This window comes from Marmota flaviventris, chromosome 7, assembly GCF_047511675.1.
Source record: "Marmota flaviventris isolate mMarFla1 chromosome 7, mMarFla1.hap1, whole genome shotgun sequence".
Taxonomy (NCBI): Eukaryota; Metazoa; Chordata; class Mammalia; order Rodentia; family Sciuridae; genus Marmota; species Marmota flaviventris.
Genome location: NC_092504.1, coordinates 32,277,439 through 32,294,882, shown reverse-complemented (window position 1 = coordinate 32,294,882; position 17,444 = coordinate 32,277,439). Strand labels below are relative to the sequence as shown.

At 43.1% G+C, this 17,444-nt stretch overlaps 1 protein-coding gene across 9 annotated transcripts in view; it reads left to right on the top strand.

Moving 5' to 3' along the window:
• The window catches only part of Rbm47 (RNA binding motif protein 47), a 161,136-nt gene that overhangs the window by 68,563 nt on the left and 75,129 nt on the right, over positions 1–17,444 (top strand). For 7 of the 9 annotated variants that reach the window (XM_034635967.2, XM_071614243.1, XM_071614241.1 and 4 more), the window contains one exon: positions 2,301–2,386. The gene's annotated coding sequence lies outside the window, so the exon portion shown is untranslated. Of the gene's footprint in view, positions 1–2,300; positions 2,387–13,853; positions 13,953–13,999; positions 14,210–17,444 lie in introns of those variants that run through there. The other 2 variants (XM_034635969.2, XM_071614240.1) reach the window with 2 other exon arrangements.

Sequence of the window (17,444 nt, the reverse complement as noted above, 5' to 3'; positions counted from 1 at the left end):
TGGAGGCCTCTCTCCTTGTCCATTAGATGGCCATCTCTCCTTTTTTTTTTTTTTTGACACCAGGGGTTAAACCCAGAGGCTCTTTACCACTGAGCCACATGCCTAGCTCTTTTTAATATTTTATTTAGAGACAGAGTCTTGCTAACTTGCTTAGGGCCTTGCTAAATTGCCAAGGCTGGCTTTGAACTTGCAATCCTCCTGCCACAGCCTCCTGATCTGCTAGTATTACAGGCGTGCACCACCATGCCTGGCAACCTCAACTTCTCTTCTTATAAGCACACCAGCATATTACAATAGGGTCTACCCAGAAATCTCACTTAAACGTAATCACCTCATTAAAAACTCTGTTTCCTTAGTGCAGCATACTCCTGTAATTCCAGTGACTCAGGAGGCTGAGGCAATAGGTATTGCAAGTTGAGGCCAGCTTCAGCAACTTAGACCCTGCATCAAAATAAAAAATAGAGTGCTGGGAATACATGTAGCTCAGTAATAGAGCACCCTTGGGTTCAGTTTCCAGTATCAAAACCAAAACAAAACCCTATCTCCAATTACAGTCACATTGTGAGATACTGAGGTTTAGGACTTTAGCCTATGAATTTGGGGCAGGGGCACTAATCATTCCAAACAGGTAGGGTCATGGACTCTCAAGTTCCACGGTTTTCTCCTTTGGGTCCGATTCCTGTTTTATAACATGTCAATAAAGGGGAGCCCAGGAACCATCTGAGAGAGCAGTTTGCTCTCTGAGGCCAAATCTGGATGGCTATACTATGCACCTGCTCAAACCTCTGGTCACTTTGATCTTGGGACCATATTCATGGTTCTTAAGAAACTGACATTCAGTCAACATGCCAGGTAGACCTTCGGTGCCTTTCAGTCAAAAAATTGACATGTGGGCTGCAAACTTTCTCTGCCAAGAGTTCAGTGGACAGGAGAGGTAAAAACCATGTAATGACATGGCACCGCCTCCATTTGCTGCAAGCAAACAGTCAGGTCCTTTATTACCCTTGAAATGGGCAACCGTGACCCAGGCTGGGCTCAGAGAAGCAAGTCAGATGCCAAGTTTCTGTGGGTCAAAGTTCCTTCGAGCACTTATGTTAATCAAAAGCTCAGCCTTAGTTAATTTAGCCATTGCTTTCAGGAGAACTTTGGAACAAATGATTACTGAGTGGTATTGCAGGAGTTAGACTCACTGAGTATTTTCTTACCCAGGAGGTGGGTTGCGGTCTTTCTTGGTGGGGGCGGGATTGAGACTCATCACTTTTATTCATTCTTGGTTGAATCGTGGTTCAATAAATCTGCTGTTCAGAACCTAGTTAGTCAGAATTGTTCACTTAAGGGAATATTATTTGTGTATGGGAAGAAAGGCCAGCTCTAAAGTGCTCCCAGAGGTGAAGGAATATTTAAAATACTGACAATACACCTGGCATGGTGGGGTACACCTGAAATCCTAGCGACTCGGGAGGCTGAGGCAGGGGGATCACAAGTCAGCCTCCGCAACTTTGCAAGGCCCTAAGAGACTTATTTTGAGGCCCTGTCTCAAAATAAAAAGGGCCGGGGATGTGGTTCAATGATTACATGTCCTTGGGTTCAATCCCAGGTACAAAACAAAACAAAAATCAGAAACCAAAAAATGAAAACCCACGAACAATGGTTAACATAAGTTTGTGTGTTTGGCAATTTACCCTAAAAGATCACAATTTCATAGACTTCTGCAGAAAATGTTTTAAATGAGTATAATAGTCACAGCTGGCCTTCACCGAGCCTTTTCTCTGTGCCAGGCTCAAGGCCTTTGTATTGATTGTCACAGTGCCTCAGTAGGTGGGGAATATTAGGCCCTGGTTAGGTGAGAAAAACAAGGCTCAGGGAGGCCGAGTCAGATGGCAAGCAGGGGAGCTGACTTTTGGTAACTGGTCAAAACTGTGAGCTTCCCTCCCTGTTTCTTATTCTCTTGTCCCAGTAACATTCCCCCTGCCCTCCCTTCCCCTCTCCCTTTCTCCCTACTCTCTTCCCCCTCCCCTCCCCTTGAATGTCTTTTAGTTAATATGAATCTGAGTGTCTGCAAAACTGGTAAAAGGCTGTGCCATCTTTTGTCCACGTGTATTTGGGCCAGTGAAATTTTTTAGTGTCCAGTTATATCTAGCTTTCCTCGTAATTCCACACACACACACACACACACACACACGGCTGGGTAATGCTGGCAAAACACTGGATTTCTTCTTCTTACTACCCCGTCACCCTGCTCCATTCAGACCCCTCATTCCCATCTTTGGCTCAGTTGTGTTATCTTTTCCATTTCACAGGCCAGGTAACAGCGGAATTAGAAGGATACCTGGCACCAGGTCACCCAGCAGAGCTCAGCGATCCCTTGGCTTTCCGAGGACGTTTGGTAAGTCACGTGGTTTCATCTTCACCTTGGCTCACATACACATGATCCAGGGTTGGAGAACACTAGGTGGACACTGAACATCACCTATTAACATCAAATCCTAAACCCCTCCCACCTTTTACAACCACATCGTATTTTTGTGTTTCCTTAATTTACTAGGCCAGAGTGCCCTATGTGTTTGTAGGGACTAATGTACCCAGGGACTCCCTCAGTCAAAAAGAATGCAAGCGTTCTGTTGGCAATGCTTTTGCTTAAACTCATCTAATACCAGTTCTCATGGAAATGTCTGATGGTGAGTTCTTCTGCCGTGTTGCTGCTTATATAAACTTTAGAATGCCCTCTTCCTTATAGCCCCCCACTGCCACCATAATTTAGCATGCCTGAAATTGGGATGTATTTTATGGACACTTGGATTCAGTGAAATACAGCATTTTCCTGATAGTCCCCAAATGACCAGCATTGACATTCCTTACCTTTTATTTTGCTTTCTTTTCTGTTTTGAAGGGGGAGGGTTGAATTTTAAGAGTAGTAAGTGAATAATATAATAAATAGCAAATTAATGAGAACTGCATGCTTACTAAAGAAAAGAGTCAGGTTTCCAGTTCAGAAAGAAAAAGCTAACTTTGTTCTTTTGGTGGCTTCATACGGTGGTTTTGAGATGAGCAGCCCTTCCCCAGACCCCATGAGCACTAGGTCCTGTCTCTGAGAATAGTCCACGGAGGACGGCAGAGCAGCCCCCAAGCCTAGGGCTCGCAGAATCAGACATTCTTATCCAAATCCAAGTTCCCCTCCAGCAGGCAGGTTAGTTTTCTGGACTCAAACAGATGTGTGGGAAAAACTGGGCTCCATAGGGTATAAAAGCAGGGGTTTTAGACTAATACCAAACTGGGTGATTTCTCTTTTTAAGATTATTTCAGGGGGGGGCTGGGGATGTGGCTCAAGCGGTAGCGCGCTCGCCTGGCATGCGTGCGGCCCGGGTTCGATCCTCAGCACCACATACAAACAAAGATGTTGTGTCCGCCGAAAACTAAAAAATAAATATTAAAATTCTCAAAAAAAAAAAAAAGAGCGCTCGCCTAGCACATGCGAGGCACTGGGTTCGATCCTCAGCACCACATAAAAATAAATAAATAAAATATAGGTATTGTGTCCGACTACAACTAAAAGAAATATTAAAAAAAAAAAAAAAAGATTATTTCATTCACGTAGGCAAAAGTTCCATGAATCCGACAGTTCTTTGGTCTCTTGCTCTTTGATGACTTTCTTTTTGCCAAACAAGAAAACTCATTTTCAAAACTGAAAAGGCAGAAAGGTGGACACGAGCCATAACTCCACCAATAGCATGACAGACAAGCGGATGTCTATCTACAAAGGACGTCTGTCTTCCTACGAGGAAGAGATCTGTTCCCACCCTGCATGAGGAAAAAGAAAATTGTGGGTATCAACAAAATGTCTGTGTCCCTTGGCAGAACAGCTGGTCCGTGGTGGCTTTATACCTTGCAGAAGGATATGAAGTGCTGTGGACAATAAGGAGCATGTACCCAGGGTTATGAGGCTGAGGTCTGTGGCTAATGTCAGCATCAAACTTTTGGTAGATTTCATGGTGACACTTAGATGTTAGCACTGAAGTTCCCAAGAACAAGGTCTGGAAGCCAGTCATGAGCCATGCATCCGAGCTATACTCCCAGATGTGTCCTCAGCTGGGCACCAAGGGCAGAGAAAAATACGCTTTCCATGCCCCACAGCTGTACTCACTGGTGTCCGCTGGAGGCTGAGAAATAACAGAAACAGAACAGCTGCATTGATTTCATCAAGAATAACAAAAATTCTGTGTCTGCAAAATAAACGAGGTCCTTTTGAAACTAAGATCAAGGTCAGCAAAATATAAAGGGACACCTTAAGCAAAGAATGAAGTGGTTATTAGGATGCCAGGCTAGAGTGAAAGTCACTAAACACAAACAGGGCCTTTAGATCTAAGATGCCAATACCTACTGATTTTTGTTCACCTCCACCTGTGTAATCAGTCATCACGGGATTCTTAGAGTCACAAAATATTGGAATTAGAACCATAGAACTGATTATGCTAATTAAAATGAACCTTCATTGAGTACTTACTATGTGCCAAGAATAAGAGAATTAGTTTACTTGTATGATCTCTTACTTGGTTACCCTGTTTTTATGTCATCTACAATAATTCCATAGAGAAGGTGTTAGCTTTCCTATTTGGCAAATAAGGAAATAGTTTTAAATATAACTTGTACAAGGCTCAGTGAGTACCTGATGGAACTGGCACACATAATGTCTTAACTTATTTTCTGTTGCTATAACTGAATACCTGGCACTGGGTAACTTACAAAGGAAAGAAGTTCATGTCTCACAGTTTTAGAGACTGGGAAGTCCAAGAGCATGGTGCCAGCATTTTGGCATCTGGTGAGGGCCTTTTTGCTGCATTATAACCTGGCAAGGGGTATTACATAGAGAGTGCAAGTGTGCTAGCTTGGGTCTCTCCTCTTCTTATAGAGTAACTGATGCTATCATGGAGGCCCCACCCTCTGGCATCATATAATTCTAATTACCTCCCAGAGGTCTGCCTGCAAGTACCACTAATATTTGATTTTGGAGATTAAGTTTTTAATACATGAATTCCAGGAACATATCAAAACCATAGTATATGCCCAAGTCAGTCTAAGGTCAGAGTCAATCTCCCTCCCCCCATCCCCAACACCAGTACTGGGATTGAACCCAGGGGACTGAATTACTGAACTATATCCTCAACTCTTTTCATTTTGAAACCGGACCTCACTAAGTTGCCAAGGCTGGTCTGGAACCTGTGATCCTCCTGCCTTGGCCTCCCTAGCTGCTGGGATTACAGGCATGCACTGCTGTAGCTGGCCCAGAGTTTGTTTTTAAATTGCTATTCCTTACGAGGGCTGAGAGAACCTTGGAAGAGAAGCTTTCTGGACATTCTGGCCAGAGTTCTCAGGAGTTCTCCAAATCAGTTCAGTGGATATGACAAAAGGTCATATTGAAAATGGTAAAACTTATACTCTGAAATAGAAGTCATGTATAATTTAATTGCAAATTATAAAGCATGTTGGGGGGTTCTCTGATAGCCTCCAGTTCTCTTGGCATTAGGGAGTTGACCAGAACACTTAGCCAGGGTGGTTGAGGGTGCAGTCTGATCAGATCTGGACCCTTACTGCCCTCTGCCCCTGGAACTGGGGCTTCTTGTGCTTCAGGTTTCAATCATTTTGAGAATTTTTAAAAAACACCAATACACAAGCACCAGTCCTTCAGTTCAGATTTAATTGGGTCGGGGGAACCCAGACATCAGTATTTTTGAAAACTCTGCAATTGTGGACAACTACTGGCTTACACTTTTGCTTATTATTAGCCTGGCAAATAGCTATGTATCACTCCTTCCTGCCTAAGAGCATCATTTGTATTCTCAAGCAGCTGTTTCTGGTTTGGTTTTTCCTATGGTCTGTGAGGATGTATTGGGCTTTGAAAACCTTTTGACTCCTAGGAAGGAGTTATTTACTTAGCTCAGTGGAGGCCTGTCTGAAATAGATCACCTATTTACACTTCCCCAATTACATGTCTCATGAACCACAACGAAAGTTCCTCCTCATGACATTGCTCAGAATGTACCATTTAATTACCTTATACCTAAAATCTACAGATTGCAAGGGATGATATGCTCCTGATACATCCTAAAAACCCAGGGATTGTTTTTTTTGGGGGGAGTGGTAATGGGGATTGAACCCAGGGGTGCTTAACCACTGAGCAACATTCCCAGTGATTTTATATTTTTTATTTAGAGACAGGGTCTCACTAAGTTGCTGAGACTGGCTTTAAACTTGCCATCCTCCTGCCTCAGCCTCCTGAGGATTATCGGCATGTGCCACTGCATCCGGGGAAGGGACTATTTTTGTCTTCTGATAAGCACTGATGTCTCTATGTGATGTTCATTTAAAATAGACACCAATTAGAAGAGAGTAAGAGGTTGACGTAGACAAGCACCTTGATTCTAAAAATGAGGGAGCTGAGGCTAAGAATCAACAAAAGCCAGCCTGAGATTCAGGTCTCTTCATACGAATGTCTTTGCTCTTCCCTGTACTTCTGCACTTAAAATTTCTTTTGTGCACTTAAAATCTCTTTGTCATTCACACTGTGCCTTCCTAGTCCAAGTCAGAATTTTATTCCCAAATTATTGCAGTCTCATGAACCACAACGAAAGTTCCTCCTCATGACATTGCTAAAAATGCAAACATATATACATACTCAGTGAAAACTAGCAGGTTTAGAAAATATTCTAGCTTATTTTATTTACTTAGATTGTGTGTGTGTGTGTGTGTGTGTGTGTGTGTGTGTGTGTGTGTTTTGCTGGAAACTGAACCTTGGGCCTCACACATGCTGGTCAGGTACTCTACATCTGATCTTTACCCTCAGCCCTTCTGGCTTATTTTAAACTGTGTTTACCAAGTTTTCCAAATTAGACTACTATTTTAGACTGAAATAGCTGATTTCTTTGAAGAGGATCATAGCAAACACAAGATGACTCTCCAAGTAGAGAATGAGAGACTTGGCACATCAGCCTTTGTTAGCAAGATGGTTCTGGAACACCTACCTAAGTTTTAATACAATAGTCAACCAAACACTGGTTTTTGTATGTTTTGCCTATCTAAGAGTGGTTTTTACATTTTTAAGGAATTGGGGGATAAAAAGGGAAGCAAAATCTGTAACAGAAACTGTATGGCCTGCAATGCCTAAAATACTTACCACATGGCTGTTGACAGGAAAAGTTTGCCAGTCGTTTTCTAGGTGACCTTCACGAATAGACCTCAGCACTTCTCAAGGCAAATCTCTTTCAGAAATGTTAAAAAGGCCCGTGGCTCACACACCGTAAGTTTAAATTCTGTATTCCTTGTGCTTTGGAGAACGCTGAAAATGGAGAGAGGCAGCCAGGCTGGTGGGAAGCAGAAGGGGTCTCCTCACCTCTGTATCCAAATACCACAAAGCAGGCAGGGCCCTGTGACTTTGCTCTGAAGGTGAAAGCGAGGCCTCAGGTCCAGAGTCTGTGCATTCTGCACTTGGCTTTGGGAGCTTAATGAGTCACAGTTCTGGCTGTGTCCTCCTTGACATTCATGCAGAGGTCATAAGAATAAATTCTAAAGGCCCCTTGAAGGGGACAGCTCTGGAAATCCCTGGTCATCTAAGGCCATCTCAGGAGGGAGCCCACGCTCACAACTCAGCTTGTCCTCTCTCCTCTTGCTGCCACTGAAGGGCTCTAGATTGAGCAGATAAAGGGGCTGACCTGGGAGAGGGGGCAGGAAGGCCCGAGGGCAAGGCTGGTCCAGTGTCTGCTTGCTGCAGCACTTCCAGGTGGGCCTGGGTCAACACGAAGTTGGTAGTTTCTCTTCATGACTCTTCTTTTGCTTTCTGATGCATGTTGGCCAGCATCCAGATGCCTTGGCCTTCCCCAGACCTTTCTCCCTGAGCTTACTCTCTAGGCTAGCATCAGTCTTGGCTTCTAAAGTGTACTTCTCAATTATCACTGGGCATCTTCCCCCCACCCCCATCTTTCTCTCCTTGCTCCCTCCTCCAGGCTAATTTTCTTTTCTTTTCTGTTTTTGGTAATGGGGATTGAGCCCCGGGGCACTTTACTCTTGAGCCATACTGGTCCTTTTTATTTTGAGACCTGGTCCTGCTAAATTGCTGAAAGTCCCACTAAATTACCTAGGCTGGTCTCTAACCCATAATCCTCCTGCCTCAGCCTCCCAACCCCTCCGGGGCCATCCAGATTGATTTTCAAAGCACTTGGTTTCTGTATAAACTATTGTTAGCATAATCCAGTGTGCCTCACTTTCAATACAGATTCACATTTATAATAGACAAATAAAAGATTTGACAGGTAATTCTGCCTTTTGTTAAAGAAATCTTTCCATGTCAGAGATTAGACTCTCTCCCTATGTTTATCGCTTTCTACATTAAATTATAGCAATCGGTTATTGGAGGAAGTCCCTTGGTTTTGGAGGAAGTCTCTTGGGGTAGTTGGGTGCAAGCAAATTCATTTCTGTATTTGCAGACCTTTCGGCATAGTGAAGTGCATGTCTTTGCCTCCATGCTGGATCATAAAACAGTTAACTTTCCCTAGTTTGTTTGCTATCCAGCTCAAGCTCACTAAATATACCCATGGCCTGGCTCATGATCAGACAAAAGATAGTAACTTGGTTTATGGCAATGGTTGTATTTGCTCCAGTTGGTACACATGAATTTAGACAAATACCCAATTCATTCTAGAAGATGATTCTAGCTCAGTCCTAGGTTCCTAGTGGCTACCAGCTAATGGTAAAGAACAGTGTCAGTGCACCATTGCTCTGTGCTAGGATTCCCAGCTTGGGACAGGAAGTATCTGTTAGCCCCAAGTCCAAAGCTGCTGGCAGTTCTGGATAGATTTCTCTGACACACATGGTTCTTACAGCCTTGGGTGTCACTGTGGCTCTTGTAGCAGAACACACAGCTGTGAGACACAGAAAGAAGATGAGCAACTGAAGTTGATTTACTAAAATTTGAGATGCAAATATGCAGAAAAGCCAGCCATATTTGGGAATCTCCATTATTCAGAATGCAGTATAAACCTGAGTTATGAGTTATAAGCTGAGATGTTTTGGAGGCTGAGCAAGTGGGTTCCAATCTTGCCTTCTACCAATAATTGGCTTCACTTGACATTGTTGGGTTTTGTTTCTTTGCTGGTATGAGGAAATGGGGATTATAAAAAAGTATTTGCCATGTAGATTTTGGGGAGGAAATTCTATATGTCAAGAATTTAGCACTGTGTCTGATATACAATGAGTGCTTAATAAACGCTGGTCTTAGTGTGAGGGACATGGTCTAGTACATTGTTTCTCAAATTTTTAGGGCCCTGGACATCTTAACAAAAAGCAGATAAAATGTCAACTTCATATAAACAGTAAATAATCTTTAGTTTAAATATGTCCCAAATATTGAATGAGACATGGTATCCTAAAATATCACCTTTACTTACTAAATCTGGCAACCCTATCTTTATGTTCTTAAAAGTTATTGAGGAATGAAACATGCTTTTGTTTATATAAGTTGTATCTGTTGATATTTATTGCTTTAGAGATTAAAGAAATTAAAAATATCTATTAATTTCTTTAAAATCACAAGTTAACTTTTATGATAACATAAATGACATTTTTAATGAAAAATAACTATTTCCAAGAAGAATAGTGAGAAGAGTGTATTGTTTATTTTGCACATCTCTTTAATGATGAATTTGCTAGAATTCCACTGTATTCTCATATTTGTTCCTACTTCAGTCTGTTGAGGTATGTTGTTTGCACTGAAGTTTATGAAGAAAATTCAACCTCACAAAAGGAGTGGTTGGAAAAGGGAGGGATGTTTTAGTAATCGTTTCTGATAATTGTGAACATTCTTTTTTGATGCTAAATCCAGACTCTACAAGGGATGGCTTCTTAAAGAGCGGTTGCAGTATGCAGTCTCTATGCATATCAATGAAATTTTCATGTTCTGTTACATTAAAATCCTTGGCTTATCTTGTTTTTTGAAGATAAGTATATGCTTCTATAACATCATGCATTGGTCATTTGAAAAATACGGGTTCACTGAGTTGTGAAAGATCTTCCAAATATTGACACATTCCATTATACAGTACAATGTTAAAATCTGCTAGTATCAGAACTGGTCTCATCAGAGAAGTCTTTATTTATTGGCAAGTTGTCAAGCTCATGGTGGTAATGCAAGTTCCCCCTCTCCCAATTTTAACTTTATTTGAAAGCTGGAATTGCTTATTGAAAACAAATACCATCTATCACATTCTTTGAAGTGACAGGCACATTTCTTACATTTTCAAGAAAATGTCTGACAAATATCCAAGGCTGAATAACCATGGTTGATTCTTCCAAGTACAGAGGATGTTCCAGGTCATTCAAGTGATTCTCCTGAGTCAGCTGTCCTAATTTGGTCCACAGTAGAAGCACTGTATTAAAAGCACTGTACTTAAAAGTTGGGATTTAATAAAATTAATATTATACTTCTTTATTAAATAAATTATTTGTGGGGGAGGGTTGCTAAGGATCAAACCCACTCTACCCCAGGCTACATTACCAGCCCTCAAATACATTTTTTTTTAAGTTGTAAATGAACACAATACCTTTATTTTAGTTATTTGTTTTTACGTGGTGCTGAGGATCCAACCCAGTGCCTCTCACCCATGCTAGGCAAGGGCTCAGCCACTGCGCCACAACCTCAGCCCTCAAATACATTCTTAAGGGAATTATCTTAAAAACAAAACCCAAAACAAACAAACAAAGAAAACAACTCTGCTGTAATCCTAGAGACTACAGGAGGCTAAGGCAGGAGGGTATAAAGTCCAAGGCTAGCCTTGGAAACTTAGGGAGACCCTATATTAAAAAAAAAAAAAGTATAAAAGGACTTGGGGAGGTAACTGAGTGGTAGGGCACCCCTGGGCTCTGTCCCCAGTGTCTGGTAATGAAAAATGCCATGACTACTAGTACTCTGGGTGACACTGCCTTTTACAGTGCCGGCAGTTTTACCCACCACTGCCTTTGCATCACTAGTGCAAATGCCAATGTAGTGAAAAGGCAAATATGTTAGTATTAAGAGTCGTGGTGACAATGAGGGTCTCCTACCATTTTCCGTGTCACCACGACTCTTAATACTAACATAAAATTATATATAAGATGGTGTGAGGGGGAAGAAAAAAGAGAGAGAGAGAAATGTGACACAGTAGATTGGGTAGAAAGAGGGGAGGGGAGGGGGGGATAGAAGGGTAGCAGAATACAATTGACACTAGTATGGCCCTATGTATAAACGTGGCTGTATAACCAGTGTGATCCTGCAATCTGTACACGTGGAAAAATAAGATTAAGATTACGTACCCCATTTGAATCAAATGTATGATATGTCAAGATCATTGTAATGTTTTGAGCAACTAATAAAAAAATAATAAAAAAAAAAAGAGTCGTGGTGATCTCCCAGGGTTCCGGGTATCTCACTTTGAGAACTGCTGGTCTAGAGGATGGTGTCCCAGCCCCAACAAAAGACAGAACTGGACAGTGTAGATTTATCATGTGCTCCGCTCCCCTGTCCAGGGGCTGCTGGAACTGCCTCTCTGGTCTGGGTTGAGCTTGGCTGGGCAGTGAGCAGTTTCTGAGGGTCACACTCATGACACTCTTTGAAACCCTCTCCAGAGAACTGAAGGGACTTGAGTGATTCACAGGCGTTCCAGGGCCTTTGGAGCTCCTGGGAGACTTAGATACTCCAGATGCCATGTCCACCTATCCTTTCTCCTATTCTCTGGTGTGCAAGGGAGCTCAAAACCCCCTTCAGAATCTGAAATCATTCTGTTGGCCAAATATATATTAGCCTTACAGATAACCAGGTGGGACTGGGCCCCTAAAGCTGACAGATGTTTTAGAATAAGCCTGGGGTGATAGATAGAGCAGTGATTTCCAGAGGTCAATTATTCTGCCCTATCAGAACTCTGTAGTTGAAAATTCCAGTTCTAACACTGCACATTAGATTCACAGAGACAATGGGACAAAAAAAGAGGACTTAGAATTGGTGACCAGAGGTGGGAACTGTTAATTTAGGGAAGATTTTTTTTTTTCCTTTTTGTGGTGCTAGGGATCAAAGTCCAGGGCCTTGCACGTCTGAGGCAAGGACTCTATCACTGACTCACATCCCCAGCGTGCCCCCCCCCACACACACATTGGGGATTGCTTTATTTGTTTTCGTTTTTTTGCAGTTCTGGGGATTGAACCCAGGGCTTCATGCATGTTAGGCAAGTGCTCTACCACTGAGCTACACCCCTAGCCCCGGGGGAAATGTTATTCTGAAGCATTTATATTATGCAGTAGTCACAGTTCTTTTTTCAGGGACACAGACTTTCGTCTCTGAACAGCATGATATCATCTTTGAGTACAGTAGCTGACCCAGCGCCAGGTGGAACACAGAAACAGCCTACGAGGTTGAAAGCCAAATATCAAATTTGGGACCACAGAGAAACTGATCAAAAACAGTTGACCTGAAGTGGGGCAACCCGTGCTATTTGGTTGGACTTTGTGGTTACACGAGAGCCTTGATAATAGAGTTTGTCAATAGCTTTGAACAGTTCTAGATGGTTGTAGGAATAAGAAGAAAAGGTGGAGGGGCAGGGAGTGGGGAGGGTGAAGAGGCCAAGGAGCGAGTGAGGAAGAACAGGGCCAAATGGGTTTTAAACCCATGGGAGGAGAAAATGGACGCAGGTGTACCTTGACAGGCGGTAGACACATTCCTAGGGTGAGGAGGCCAGAGGGCGCAGGGGAGGTGTGACTCAGGCAGGGACCAGGCACGGTACCATTGCATTGGCTGGGTGTGCTTGGGCAGCCTTTCTCTGCCTCTGTCTCCTCATCTGTCTGATTGAACTAAAGGAGATCTTTCATATCCAGCACATGGTAATGTTGGACATCTAATAGATAATACTTGTTTTTTCACATGATAGGATGGCTCACTTTTTGCTATCTTTTCTTGTTTAAAAAAAAATACCACACTAAAGCCCCCAAGTCTGGCCTTTTTTTTGTACAGAAATTTACTCCACTGCACCTCTGCTTTGGATTTTGATGTTGTGTCTTTGAATTTTACTCATCCGAATTCGATTATATTCCTCCGTGGTAACGCACTAACCTCCAAGTTGAGGTGGGGATTGGCTCCTGTTGGGTTTTCCCTGGAGTAAGACACACAAGGACAGGAGCAGCCCAAAAGAGGGTTCTAGAGGAAGAGCTAGACCCCAAAATTAGAATGAAAGGTTGGCCAGCCCAGAGGGAAGAGGGAAGGAAATGGGGGAAGGATCTTCAAGGAAAATGTGCCACAGTTGTCAAGGAGAGCAGATCATCTGAGGTGGGGACTTGGGTGGCACTGAGAAGAGGTGCATTGGGTGTGAGGAGCTGGTCCAGCCCTTGACTGGCAGCAGGGAAATTCTGGCCTGTCAGGAACGCTCAGGTCCCGTGCCCGTCCTGCGGGCAGTGGCCCCGCGACGTTGCACCTGTTGTTGAATCTGTCTCAGTTCTCTCCCCTGTAGAACCTGGCTCCTGCACTGGGCAGATTGATGTGTCACTCAAACACTAGAAGAAATGGAATGAGGAGGATCATCAGCCTCTGCCACATTCCCATCGTGTCTCTGGACGAAACAAGGCAGGAAAGGAAAGGGAAAAAAGACAGAAGGAAAGAGAGAGCAAGGTGGGGGAGGGGTGTAAAAGGCAGGTTAGCTAACTGTGTTAGAGGGCAAGATGGGGAGAATTGTGTAAGCCCGAAGAGATGACAGCCTGGGGCTGGCCGCCCTGACACCACACCCCTGAGCAGGCCGATAAATGGTCATTTGTGATACCCACCCAAACAGATTAGTCAGTCAGACCAGACCAGGAGGAGGGAAGTCAATTGCCCTTAGTCACAGAGCTAACCTGAAACTTCTGTAACTTGAGGAAATGGAAGAGGAGAAGAGGGGACCCATGCACGTAAGGTAGGGGGTGCTTCACAGTTGCCACAGCCCTTCAAACCCTGTTTTGGAGATAAAAGAGGTGCTGTGTGCTCAGAGTTGGAGAGTTGTCAGTTCTTCGTGATAAATCTTCAATGGCTCTGGATATTTTTTTTAAATTATATCTTGTAGATGAGGAAACAGGCTCAGAGAGGTGGAGGTACTTGCTCAAGGTCACAAAGCTGGGAGTGTAGGAAAACCATGATCTCAGTTTTCTTTCCACCCCAGCAGACATCTTCAAGGTATGAAATGCAGAATTTTGAGTGCTCTTGGGGACTGAGGTATGGGTGGGGACAAGAGCATGGGTTTTCTTATTTACCTAACCTGTCTCTGGGTGATGCCAAAGCCAAAGCAAACTCGTGCTTCTTCTCTTGGTCTTCCCTTGGTCTCCCTGTAGTGAGCAGGCTTGTCAGAAACAAAATAATTCTATTTTCTCACTTCTCAGACTGGCCCACTAACTAGTAGCTCCAAGAGCAGGTAGGTGCATGTCACCCACACGGACTCTGGACTTGGTCCATCTGCTAAGTCCTTTCTCTAAAACCAGGCAGACAGACAAGCTCTGGGCTCCCCTCTTGATCTGGTTAACCCTGGTGGTATAGAGAAGCACCTGACATTTTGGGTATGCCGATAGCTTGGTGCCAGCAAGTTTCTGTTATCCTCCAGTTGTAATTGTTAACTTGAATGGAATGCAAAACTTCTGGTTTGCAGCAGTTGGTTTGTAACTGTGAATAACTTGAGGGATATGGGAAAAGGGAAGTGAGTACATTTTGTTATTGTAGAAGATGGTTTCTGAGAAACTTTCCGAGCTGCACTTGCCTCTGATAACTGGAAATACTGTATGTGGTCGCCATCTAGTTGCTACTGTCTCTGGACTCACCGCTGAATTTCACCCTTTATTAAGTTTGCCTTTGACACCTTTTTCAGTTTGGCAAGCCAAGACTTGCTTGGGGATTAGAACAACGAGCTTATCATAATGCCACCTTCAAAACAAAACAAAAAAAAGAGCCCTCATGCTCCCAGGGTTAAGTTTTATTTCTAGAAGCCCTTGTGGCTTAGCTTCCTCCCCACCCTCTGCAAATTTGGGATCTTTTTCCCCCCTTAAAAGGAAGTGTGGAAATAGAGCCCGCTTGTTCATTGACATTATTGTACATCGCATGATATCTTTGGGACCATTATATTGTGTTCTCTCAATGGTGTTTGCTCTGAGGGTGGGACACAGGCTGTTTAGTGTCTCGTAAAACATTTACCAAAAGCACTGAGCCATGGTTTTGAAGGGCATTCCGTTGCCAGCGTGTGGGAGGAGAGAGCGAGCAGGGGAAAGAGAGCGCCAGGTGTTTGGCAGGTACTCGTTCGTACTTTAATATTTATTAATATTTAAAATTGCAGACTCCATAAGATTCGGGCTCCCTTCTCTCGAAGGGACAAGGGTGGTGAGTGGGGGAGATTGGGGCGGGAGGCAGAAGGAATTTCTTTGCAAATTCTGTTTTCTGGTGGCTCCGAGTCCCTGGAGAATTGTAATCTTCAGTTTCCATCAAACATTTTCGGTTTTACTAGAAGGACGTGTGTGTCATGGAGAGTGAGCTAAACTCTATCTGTGCTTCGGTTTTTACCGGGGACGGGATCAGAGGCTAGTATTTGCTTCAGCAAGGAATCGGGAGCCAGGTGCCAGTATCACCTTGGGTTCTGCACCTGCGTATGTCGGTGACTCATTCCTTTTAAAGATTTTGCTAAATGGTGGCTCTGGTTTCACGAAAATACTTTTAAAACTTTCTATCGCTGCTCCTTGTTAAACTTAGACAAGATAGCAACAAGTTAAAGGTCAGCTGGAAAGACGGCTTCTTATCAAATCTGTGTTTCTATGACAGAGCAGCTTGAGAGTGGTTTCCATACCCTGGTGATGGCTTGGGGGAAACTAATGAATAAATATTCCTGCTAATGTTAAGTCTTTCTATTCTTTTTTTTTTTTTTTTTTTTTGGTAAAAAATTTTAGCATACATGATAAAGCTAGAACCTTAATCAGCTGTTTACATTTGGTTGACCCTAATAGTGCTATATGCTGAAACTGTGACTATGTTATTAGTAGCTAAACCCAAACAGTCAGTAGGAAAATCTAGAAACAGAGTTGCTCCATAAGGTTTTTGTAACCAACAGTTCTTGGGGAAAGGTGTCGCAGTATAATGTAAGAAATAGCAGGAGCATATGGAACATTTGGTCTGCTCACTGTGGCAGACGTGGGCACAGATTTGAAGAGCCTCTTGATTATGAAGGAACCGGATGTGAATCCATTTTTGCCTGGTGACACTGGCAAGGGTCTTCTGACAAGTTTCCAGTTGTAAAATGGCCAGGAGAAATGATCTGTTTCAGAATTACAGGAAATGTCCCCCATGGGAAAACCTTCTGGTTTGGCTTTGTGTATTTAGGCAAATAGGACTGGATCTAACAACTGTGGAGGAGTTCACGGGAGGAAGGGTGGGTGGGTTTGATATCTTTTTATGTGCAAAGCTGAAACGAGTTTAGCAGTAAGCCATTTTGCTCCCTTGACCACTGAGAGTTTACGTAACTTTCGACAGGTGGATTAACCTTTTCTTACCTCTCTTAAGATTTCAAAACAAGGATATGCAAACTTGCCTGTCACATAGATGCATTTAGATTGCTCAAGCCGTTGTGAAGCTCTTGACCTTCTGCGATAGCACATTAATTCAAAATATAGACCCCATCACTGGAAGAGCTTATGCATTCCTACCACACTTTCTCAAGTTCATTGGTGTTAAGTCTGAACATTATATTAGGGGGAAAATGTGAAAACAAATCATTTCTAGATAATCATCGCTTCCTGCTTTGCCTTTATGTCATTAGGAAAACTTTATTCTGTGCAGTTCCTTCTTTTGGTTTTTAGAGATTTTAAATTCGACGAATCTGTGTAGAATTGTAATCAAGATCACTGAAGGTTGCCTGCACAATTCTTGTCAGGGGTCAGTACAGTTTCACAGTAGTTTGTTGATGGATCAAATCGTGCATTAAATTAAGCCCTGAATAACTTGGCCCACATCCCTGGCATTTTAAACTTTACTGCTGTTAAATAAGAGTTGATAATAATGCTTTTATGTCAGGTCCTCTTTACAAGGTATATATTGAGTAACTTCTCTCTTCAAGGGTTGTTGTTACGTGTCCATCTGTCCTTTAGACTACTAGTTATTCTTGATTGGTAAAATACCATGAAGATGAAATCTCTGGGGACAATAGTGGGTCCCTAATAAAGTGACATTTTGCAACAAGTAGTAATGCCCAAGGAGGCTAGCCTGCTTTGACTTTTCCGGACAGAACTGCCACAGCTCTATTAAGGCATGGATGGGTGACAGCCTTTCAAGGTGAATGTGGTGACTGCTTAGAAAGGTCACATTCAGGGAATGTGGGATGAGAACCACGCCAGCAACCTGGAGGAATCCTCCCACAGAGTTGGGCCATTGGAGGCTGGTG